Raw genomic sequence first — 11,145 nt, forward strand, 5'->3', positions numbered from 1 at the left:
GTAATAGTTCGTTACAGGATTCATTTAAAAATAGAACGAAAAAGCTGTGATATATTAAAGATAAAACATACCGAATTTTAATTACGAATAATTTGCCGTAAATCCACGGCCATGTATGCATGTTCGAAGAGACCTAAAATGATCCCGGAAGTGTCCCTAAATGACACCAAATAGTCACGAAATGATGCCGACGGGATCCTGGACAAATCTCGAAAACTATCCAGAAATGATGCCGGAAGGGTCCCAAAATAATCCCGAAGTAGTCACGAAAAGTCCCGAAATGACCCTGACGGGATCCCGAAAACCATCCAGATTTGATTCCTGAACGGTCCGCAAATGATCCCGATGTAGTCCGAGAAAGTCCCGAAAAAACTCTGACGGGATCCCGGACAAATCCCGAAAATCGCCCAGAAATTATCCCGGAGGAGTCCCAAAATGATTCCGAAATAGTAGTCACGAAAATGACCCTGACGGGATCCCGAAAACCATCCAGAAATGACTCTGCAGGGATCCCGGACGGATCCCCAAAAGTATACAGAAATGATGCTGGAAGGTGAAATGATCCCCTTAAAGAAAGATGAAAAATGAAATGATCCCCTTATAGTTTCGAAATGATCCTGACGGGATTCCCGACGGATCCCGGAAACTATCCAGAAATGATGCCGGAAAGGTTCCCAAGTTATCCCCAAATAGTCCCGAAATTACCCTGACGGTATCCCGGACGGATCACGAAAACCATCCGGAAATGATGGCGAAAGGGTCCCCAAATGATCCCGCATTAGTCGCGGGTTCCGAAATGACCCTGACGGGATCCCCGAAGGATCCCGGAAACTATCCAGAAATGATGCCGGAAAGGTTCCCAAGTTATCCCCAAATAGTCCCGAAATTACCCTGACGGTATCCCGGACGGATACCGAAAACCATCTAGAAAAGTGACCGGAGGATACCCCAAATGATCCCGAAAAAGTCCTGAAATGATCCAGACGGGATCCCGGACGAATCCCGAAAACTATCCATCTAGGTACCCCAAATGATCCCGAAATGACCCCGCCGGGGTCACGGGCGGATCCCGAAAAAGTCCTGAAATGACCCCGACGGGATCCCGTACGGATCCCGAAAATCATCCAGAAATGATGAAGGTAGGTACCCAAATGATCCCGAAATAGTCCCGAAATGATCCCGACGGGATCCCGGATGGATCCCGAAAACCAACCAGAAATGATGCCGGTAGGTACCCCAAATGGTCCCGATATGACCCCGTTGGGATCCCGAACGGATCCCTAAAACTATCCACAAATGATGCCCGAAAGGTCCCCAAATAACCCCCTAATAGTCCCGAAATTACGCCGACGGAATCCCGGACGGATCCGGAAACTATCCAGAAATGATGCCGGAGGAGACCCCAAATGATCCCGCTAAAGTCCCAAAATGACCCCGACAGGGTCCCGGACGGATCCCGTAAACCATCCAGAAATGATGCCGGCAGGTACCCCAAATGGTCCCGATATGACCCCGTCGGGATCCCGAACGGATCCCTAAAACTATCCAGAAATGATGCCGAAAGGGTCCCCAAATGATCCTGTATTAGTCGAGAAAAAGTTCCGAAATGACTCCGACGGGATCCCGGACGGATCCCGAAAACCATCTAGAATTGATACCGGAAGGTACCCCAAATGATGCCGAAATAGTCCCGAAATGACATCGACGGGATCCCGGACGGATCCCGAAAACCATCTAGAAATGATGCCGGAAGAGACCCCAAATGATCCCGCAAAGGTCCCAAAGTGACCCCGACAGGATCCCGGACGGATCCCGAAAACCATCCAGAAATAATGCCGGAGGAGACCCCAAATGATCCCGCTAAAGTCCCAAAATGACCCCGACAGGGTCCCGGACGGATCCCGTAAACCATCCAGAAATGATGCCGGAAGAGACCCCAAATGATCTCGCAAAAGTCCCAAAATGACCCCGACAGGATCCCGGACGGATCTCGTAAACCATCCAGAAATGATGCCGGAAGAGACCCCAAATGATCCCGCAAAAGTCCCAAAATGACCCCGACAGGATCCCGGACGGATCCCGAAAACCATCCAGAAATGATGACGGGAGAGACCCCAAATGATCCCGCAAAAGTCCCAAAATGACCCCGACAGGATCCCGAACGGATCCCGTAAACCATCCAGAAATGATGCCGGAAGAGAACCCAAATGATCCCGCAAAAGTCCCAAAATGACCCCGACAGGATCCCGGACGGATCCCGAAAACCATCCAGAAATGATGCCGGAAGAGACCCCAAATGATCCCGCAAAAGTCCCAAAATGACCCCGACAGGATCCCGGACGGATCCCGAAAACCATACAGAAATGATGCCGGAAGAGACCCCAAATGATCCCGCAAAAGTCTCAAAATGACCCTGACAGGATCCCGGACGGATCCTGTAAACCATCCAGAAATGATGCCGGAGGAGACCCCAAATGATCCCGCTAAAGTCCCAAAATGACCCCGCCAGGGTCCCGGACGGATCCCGTAAACCATCCAGAAATGATGCCGGAAGAGACCCCAAATGATCCCGCAAAAGTCCCAAAATGACCCCGACAGGATCCCGGACGGATCCCGAAAACCATCCAGAAATGATGCTGGAAGAGAGCCCAAATGATCCCGCAAAAGTCCCAAAATGACCCCGACAGGATCCCGGACGGATCCCGTAAACCATCCAGAAATGATGCCGGAAGAGACCCCAAATGATCCCGCAAAAGTCCCAAAATGACGCCGACGGGATCCCGGACGGATCCCGTAAACCATCCAGAAATGATGCCGAAAGGTTCCCCAAATGATCCTGTATTAGTCGAGAAAAAGTTCCGAAATGACCCCGACGGGATCCCGGATGGATCCCGGATGGATCCCGAAAACCATCAAGAAATGATGCCGGAAGGTACCCCAAATGATGCCGTAATAGTCCCGAAATGACATCGACGGGATCCCGGACGGATCCCGAAAACCATCCAGAAATGATGCCGGAAGAGACCCCAAATGATCCCGCAAGTCCCAAAATGACCCCGACAGGATCCCGGACGGATCCCGAAAACCATCCAGAAATGATGCCGGAATGGACCCCAAATGGTCCCGAAATGACACCGACGGGATCCCGGACGGATCCCGAAAACCACCCAGAAATGATGCCGGAAGAAACCCCAAATGATCCCGCAAAAGTCCCAAAATGACCCCGACAGGATCCCGGACGGATCCCGAAAACCATCCAGAAATGATGCCGGAATGGACCCCAAATGGTCCCGAAATGACACCGACGGGATCCCGGACGGATCCCGTAAACCATCCAGAAATGATGCCGGAAGATACCCCTAATGATCCCGAAATAGCCCCGAAATGGTCCCGACGGGATCCCGGACGGATCCCTAAAACCATCCAGGAATGATTACGGAAAGGACCCAAACTGACCCCGAAAAAGTCCCGTAATGATCCCGGAAACCATCAAGAATTTATCTCTCGAAGGTACGCAAATGATCCCGAAAGTACCCCGACGGGATCCCGGACGGATCCCGAAAACCATCCAGAAATGATGCCGGAAGGGTCCCCAAATGATCGCGAAATAGTCCCGAAATGATTCCGGAATAGTCCCGAAAATGTCCCAAAATAACCCCGACGGGATCCCGGACGGATCCCGAAAACTATACAGAAATGATCCCGGAAGGGTCCCAAAATGATCCCGAAATAGTCCCGAAAAAGTCCCGAAATTATCCCCGGCGTAATCCCGGACCGATCCCGAAAACCATCCAGAAATGATCCCGTAGGGTCTCGATATGACCCTTACGGGATTACAAATAAGGTGAAGCTAATTATAAAACCATGTTAATAAGGCAGCAGGCGCATTGGAGCGAATAAAAAGTTACATAGAAACATACAGGTAAAGCTAATAAAAGCGTGCTAATAAAAACAATTGATGGAGGGCGGATGGCGGGAGTAGAGGAGAGGACCACTGATCGTTCCTTCAAAATTGTCTAGATCTCGTTCTGTATGTACCAGATACCAAAAACTATTGATTTAGGAGAAAATTTATATTGAGTTATAACAATTTATAGATTTTACACCAGAGTGGGATAAAGGGGGAGGGGGAGGGGGGCGGGCGGAGGGTGTCACTGCTTACGTTGTAAGCCCTCGACTTATTTGACCCCTTGAGTCTGTGATATTGGTGAAGGCCAGTATACGTAAAGTTATAATGTGTAAAAATTATTGAAAAATAATTTCTCGAAGGGGTCGTGGGACCCCCACCCCTCTTTCCATGTTCGAAAAAAATTTCGCTAGTAGACTACTGTCTGTGTCCCAAATTTCATCAAAATCCGTGTAGCCATTCTGGCGTGATTCAGTCGCAAAGACGAAAAAATATAATAATTAAATTATAACTGTTCCTAGGGGGCGGGTACCACGCCCCTTTTCAAAAATATATAGTTAGTAGATCCTTCTAGACTATTGGCTATATGTGTGCAAAATTTCATCCAAATCGGTCCAGCCGTTCTTGCGTGATTGAGTCACAAAGACAAACGTCTGGACAAACATCCAAGCATCTAAACATCTTCACATCCAAACATTTATAATATATACTAGCCTTTACCCGCGGCCCCGTCCGCAAGGAGAAATTGAAATATATGGGCTATTCGCGTTAGCCTGCTTATCAAGTTATCTGTTTAAAATTTTGTTTTCTGTCTAATGCATTTTATTTTTGTAATTGAGTAAAAAAAAGAACTAAATGAGCTGATAACCTGATAGGATCCCCAATTATCCCGAAATTATCCAGAAAAAGCTACGAAATGAGCCCCGCGCTATCGCGGACGGATTCCGAAAACAGTCCAGAAATGCCCCGAAGGGGTCTCCAAAAGTTGCCGGAATAGTCCCAAAAAAACCAGAAATGACAACGACACGATTCTAGACATATCCAGAGAACCACACAGAAATGATCCCTGAAGGTGTTCCAAAATGATCCCGAAAAGGTTCCGAAATGACCATGACGGGCTCCCGGGCGGATCTCAAAAACCATCCAGAAAATATCCAGGAAGGGTCCCTAAATTGTCCCGACATACTCCAGAAAAAGTTCCGAAATGGATCCGAGCGGATCCACGACGGATCGCGAAAACCATACAGAAATGATTCCGGAAGGGTCCCAAAATGACCCAAATGGGATCCCGCACAGATCCAGAAATGATCCCGGAAGGGTCCAAAAACTATCCCGGAAAAGTAACAAAAATCCCGAAATGGCTCCTACGGCATCCCGGACGGATCCAAAAATGATCTCGGAAGGGTCCCCAAATGATCCCACAATGGTCCCGAAATGGCCCTGATGGATCCGGCAAATTCATCAAGAAATTATGCCGGAAGGGTCCCCAAATGATCCCGTATTATCCACGAAAAGGTCCCGAAATAACCCCGACGGGATCCCGGACAAATCCCGAAAACCATCCAGAAATAATGCCGGAAGGGATCCCAAATGATTCCGACAAAGTCCCGCATTGATTCCGACGGGATCCCGAACGGATACCGAAAATCATTCAGAAGTGATGCTGGAAAGGTCCTCAAATGATAACCTAATAGTACCGAAATTACCCTTAAGGGGTCCTGGACGGATCTCGTAAACCATCCAGAAACTATCCCGATATAGTCCCGAAGAAGTCCCGAAATGACCCTGACGGGAACTCGAACGCATCCCTAAATGACCCTGACGGGATCCCGGACAGATCCCGAAATCTATCCAGAAATGATCTTGGGACGGACCCCAAATGATCCCGAAAAAGTCCCGCAATGAAAGCCATCCAGAAGTGATGCCGGAAAGGTCCTCAAATGATAACCTAATAGTCCCAAAATGACCCTGACGGCATCCCGGGCAGATTCCGAAATCCATCCAGAAATGATCTTGGGAGGGTCTCAAAATGGTCCAGAAAAAGTCTGGGAAAAGTCCAGAAATTACCCTGACGAGATCCCGGACGAATCCTGACAACCAATCTTAAATGATGCCGAAAAAGTCCCGAAATGACCCTGATGGGACCCCGAAAGGATCCCGAAAACTATCCAGAAATGATGCCGGAAAAGTCCTCAAATGATCTCCTAAAAGTTTTGAAAAGACCCTGACGGGACCCCGAAAGGATCCCGAAAACTATCCAGAAATGATGTCGGAAAGGTCCTCAAATGATCTCCTAATAGTTCCGAAAAGACCCTGACGGGATCCCGATCGGATCCCGACAGCTATCTAGAAATGATGCCGAAAGGGTTTCGGGTTTTCGGGATCCGTCCCGGATCCCGTCGGGGTTATTTGGGGGCTCTTCCGGCATCATTTCTGGATGGTTTTCGGGATCCGTCCGGGATCCCGTCGGGGTAATTTCGGGACTTTTTCGCGACTTATACGGGATCATTTGGGAACCCTTTCGGCATCATTTCTGGATGGTATTCGGGATCCGTCCGGGTTCCCGTCGGGGTCATTTCGGGACTTTTTCGGGATCATTTGGGGGCTCTTCCGGCATCATTTCTGGATGGTTTTCGGGATCCGTCCGGGATCCCGTCGGGGTCATTTCGGGACTTTTTCGCGACTTATACGGGATCATTTGGGAACCCTTTCGGCATCATTTCTGGATGGTTTTCGGGATCCGCCCGGGATCCCGTCGGGGTCATTTCGGGACTTTGTAAGCCCTCGACTTATTTCACCCATTGAGTTTGTAATATTGGTGAAGGTTAGTATACGTAAAGTTATAATGTGTAAAAATTGTTAAAAGTAATTATTCGAAGGGGTCGTGGGACCCCCTTCCCCCTTTCCATGTTCGAAAAAAATTTCGCCAGTAGCCTATTATCTCTGTCCCAAATTTCATCAAAATCCGTGAAGCCGTTCTGGCGTGATTCAGTCGCAAAGACAAAAAAATATAATAATTAAATTATAACTGTTCCTAGGGGGCGGAGACCACGCCCCTTTTGATAAATATATAGCTAGTAGATCCTTCTAGACTATTGGCTATATGCATGCCAAATTTCATACAAATCCGTCCAGCCGTTCTTGCGTGATTGAGTCACAAAGACAAACGTCTGGACAAACATCCAAACATCCAAACATCAAAACTTCCAAACATCCAAATATCCAAACATCCAAACATCTTCACATCCAAACTTTGCCATTTATAATATATATTAGATTAGATATTAGATATAGCTCCGATCAAAGCGCTTTTTTCAGGATATCTTCTATGATATATTAGAATATATATCACCGAGTTTCACGTTTATAATTTCTAAATTGCGGCAGGAATGACCAAAATCGTCTTATCTGAACGATCGGTTGTATGGGAGATATATGTTATAGTGGTCCGATCTTACCGGATCCGACAAATGTCTAATATAATACAAAAATACATCCTTGTGCCAAATTTCATTGAGATATCTCAAAATTTGAGGGACTAGTTTGCGTTCAAACAGACAGACGGACGGACGGACATGGCTATATCAACTCAGTTCGTCGCCCTGATCAATTCGGTATACTTAATAGTGAGTTTATCTTCTATATTTCTCAACGTTAAAAACATCGGACCAAAGTTAATATACCATTTCATGTTCTTGAAAGGTATAAAAACAGGCGTTTTCGATCACAGCTTAACACGGACTTTGCATCGCCCAATTTACCAAGTTATTAAAACAAAACACTAAAAGAAAAGTTATATAATAAATTTATATGCTCACTTTGCATATTTTTTTTTTTTTCAAAAAATTTATAATGAACAATGAATTCAAATAAAATGACCCACGGCGAACATGTTTTCAAATTGTCCTCAAGTTGTTAAAAAAAGCAAAATACCCAAAATGTGCCGATTTTTAAAAAAATGTTATATTGCGATTGGCTGAAAGAATAAGCGAAATCAGTGATGCAAAATCCTTTAGTAGGTTCTAGGGGCATAAAAACCCCTTTGAAATGATTCTTACCTCATACTTAAGTTGAGGATATATCTACGTCTGAGAAGGGTTTGAAAAATCACTTGGGCTTACATTCAAACATCTGTTGTTTATTTGCGAAACTATACAATAGCGTCTGAAATGTTAATTTTGATTTTCACACTTCATCCTTCAACACCCAAGTCTCCCAGTTTGACATTTCCTAAAGTTGGTGGCCCTATCCAAAACTAGTCCCTTGGAGTGAATCACATTGATTATAGCCTATCACGGTTACGGCTCCTTTTACAAATGTGAATACATAGGCACATATATTTACCAGGTGAGGCTTTGTCCTTCGCAAGAACACTCAAAGTGGTGAAGTAAAAGCTTTCCCAATTAGTCGACCGCGTGTGCTACTACCCTAACGTAGTGGACAGTCGAACTAGTCTGAAGCTACGCGGTCATCCATAATGAGCTCTTATATCATAAGGCCGGAAAACAAAAGTTAACATCTTTCAACGGTCGACTTTCAATCTAAAATATCGTTTTGATTTAACGAAAACTATTGAAATCAATGTTGTGAGCACAAACTTTGGTATACATTTAAAAAATTTTATCCAGGGTCCTTGTAAAATTTTAATTATGTAGATGCGCCGAGGATTATACGATTTTCACCCATTCCGCAATGACATCCACTTAGACGAGGGCGCATCCTTGGCCGAATAGTCACTCCCTAACGTTTCAAGGTGCTTTTCTGGTGTAGTTCGGAAGCATAGCTCGACAAAAGCATCCGTTGGAAAGTCTTTGGAGCTACGCCTAGAGCTTCTAGAAAAGTGACGTCGACGAAGGTATGAGTTCGAAGTCGCAGTCCTATAGCTTCTGCTCTGGCATATGGTGTGAGGGTCAGGAGGCGTGGTAGCGACTGGAGGTCGGGATTGCTACTGTTCGCACATTGGGAATTGTAGCTCTTAAAAACAGCCGAAAAAACTGGAGGCGTCCTTTGCCACGAGAGTCCAGAGTATTAAAGACCATTAATAGCAACCGTAAGTCGCCTTTGTGCGTGACCGCCAAGGAGCCACAAATGATTTAAAGAAATTGTGTTCGTGACGATTACTAGAAGTTAACCCTAGGTAAAACTACGCTTTGAACGACATATGCAGACAAAAGTGCGACTATTATATGTATCTCTATTTCTTTTCAGGAGACGCAGCAGTACCAATTCCAAAGACCGGGGTAAGGTTCGAAGCCTCTCTGGAGTAAGCGAACGAGGGACAATCCCTCCGCAAGGAGCTACTCCTGAAAACGTAGTTATACGAGATCTTGAGAAAAAACCCCGGATCTTTCCGAAATGACCAACACGTTGATTTCCTTAAATACATACAAACAAAACCTTTCCTAAATATTATTTTTTTTTAAATAGAAAAATCAAGCTTTATAAAATAAGAACACCGGCGTACGCCGGCGCGCCGGTATATAATAGAGCCTACGCCGCCGCCGATAAAGTGATCGGTGTAAACCTGTAGTATGCACCTTGTGCAACTGTGATTTTTGGATAGAGAATTAATTAATTAAAAAAAGTTGGAAAAATAAACACAAATACCCCACGAAATGTATAGAAGACATTTATGCACATCTCGCCCAAAAAAAAACCTGGGAGTACAGTAAGTTTCAGATTCACAAAGTTTTCAGAAATGGTTTTGAAGCTTTAAAAAAAAAGTTCCTTGAATAATCACAAAAAGCATAAGTATTCAACTTACGAATAGGCAGTCGATAACTAATTACGTATTGTGGCGAATATTAGCAATTTCGATACATCACTATGCCGCTATTATCTATTTAAAGAAATGCATCACAACAACAGCAAGCCATATACAAACATACATAGAGGACAACGAAGAATATTTCACACACATAACCAGCAGCTAAGAGCGAAGAGAATATTTCACACACATGTAGACGACAATAAAGGCCGCGGCACAAGGACATTTTTCATATAGATGCGTTTAACACAAGCTTACATGCCAACCCACAAATCACACACAGAAGCATTGTGAATGATGACAAAGTGTGATCTCTTCTGCATAAACCAAAGAGGATAAATACAATAAGAGCCGTCACTCGTTATTTTGTGGCGAGTATCTCGCTGGAAATTGGAAAAACTGATGCCGAATGTTTTCTGAGAGGGACATTTTTAATTGTCTCGCATTTATTCATGCCGTGTAGGCCCCTTGTGCAACTGTGATCGTTGGAAAAAGAATTAAATAAATTAATTAAATACAGTCGAAAAATAAACACAAATACCCCACGAAAATGTATAGAAGACATTTATTAACATCTCGCCCAAAAAAGAGTAGCGACTATCTCTCAGTATACATCGAGTAAATGCCAAAAAAAGAACGAGTGACGGCTCTTGTTATGCAAATTATTGCTGTCAAAAATGCCTCATGCACATACAACTTGTATGAGAGCAACCGAAATTGAATTTGCTGCGTGAAAACCTAACTCGATTTCCAATTTTTGTGTTGTGTGACATTCAGATTTGACGTTTGCATACATGTTTTACATTATCGCAACCCATACTTATATATTTCGGTTAGGGCAAAAAAACGCCGGTTGTTTGCGTGCGCTAAAAAAACGCAGTGCGGTTTTATTAGGTTGGCATGTTATGCATTCCAATAACATCGCCACGATCAACCAAGATGTTGCGTTTGTAAATATGAAGGAACTTCCGACTTGGTAATTGAAGTTTATTTCGCCTTGCCCATTCACATACAAAATTTCGCGAAGCACTGTTATAAACATTCTCCCTATACAACAAAAATACTTGATAACATATTTTGTGTCGTATTCGATTGTTATATTGCAGTTTTTAAATGCGAAAAATGTTAGAAAAGTTACAAACCAGTGGAAAAAATAATTTCACTTGCAAGGTGTGCCAACACCCTTAGCCAAAGCAAATGTCAAATTCTTCTCCTTATAATTTGCTTGCAACAAAATTTGGGAGTTGTCTACTTTTCCATATCGTTCAATCTACCGTTCTCCATAATGCATAAGCTTGTGTTAAACTCATCTATATGAAAAACTGCTTATGTGACTATAGGGAGCTATAATTTGCGCACATGCTCTAACATAAATTACAGATATACATGTGTGTAGCCAACGCCAATATGAGGTACATAAACGAGGAATAAAAAAGCAACTATTCGAGAAGGCTATTAGTGAGAAGCCTAG

This window comes from Eurosta solidaginis, chromosome 3 (assembly GCF_040869045.1).
Source record: "Eurosta solidaginis isolate ZX-2024a chromosome 3, ASM4086904v1, whole genome shotgun sequence".
In the NCBI taxonomy this organism is placed as follows: domain Eukaryota; kingdom Metazoa; phylum Arthropoda; class Insecta; order Diptera; family Tephritidae; genus Eurosta; species Eurosta solidaginis.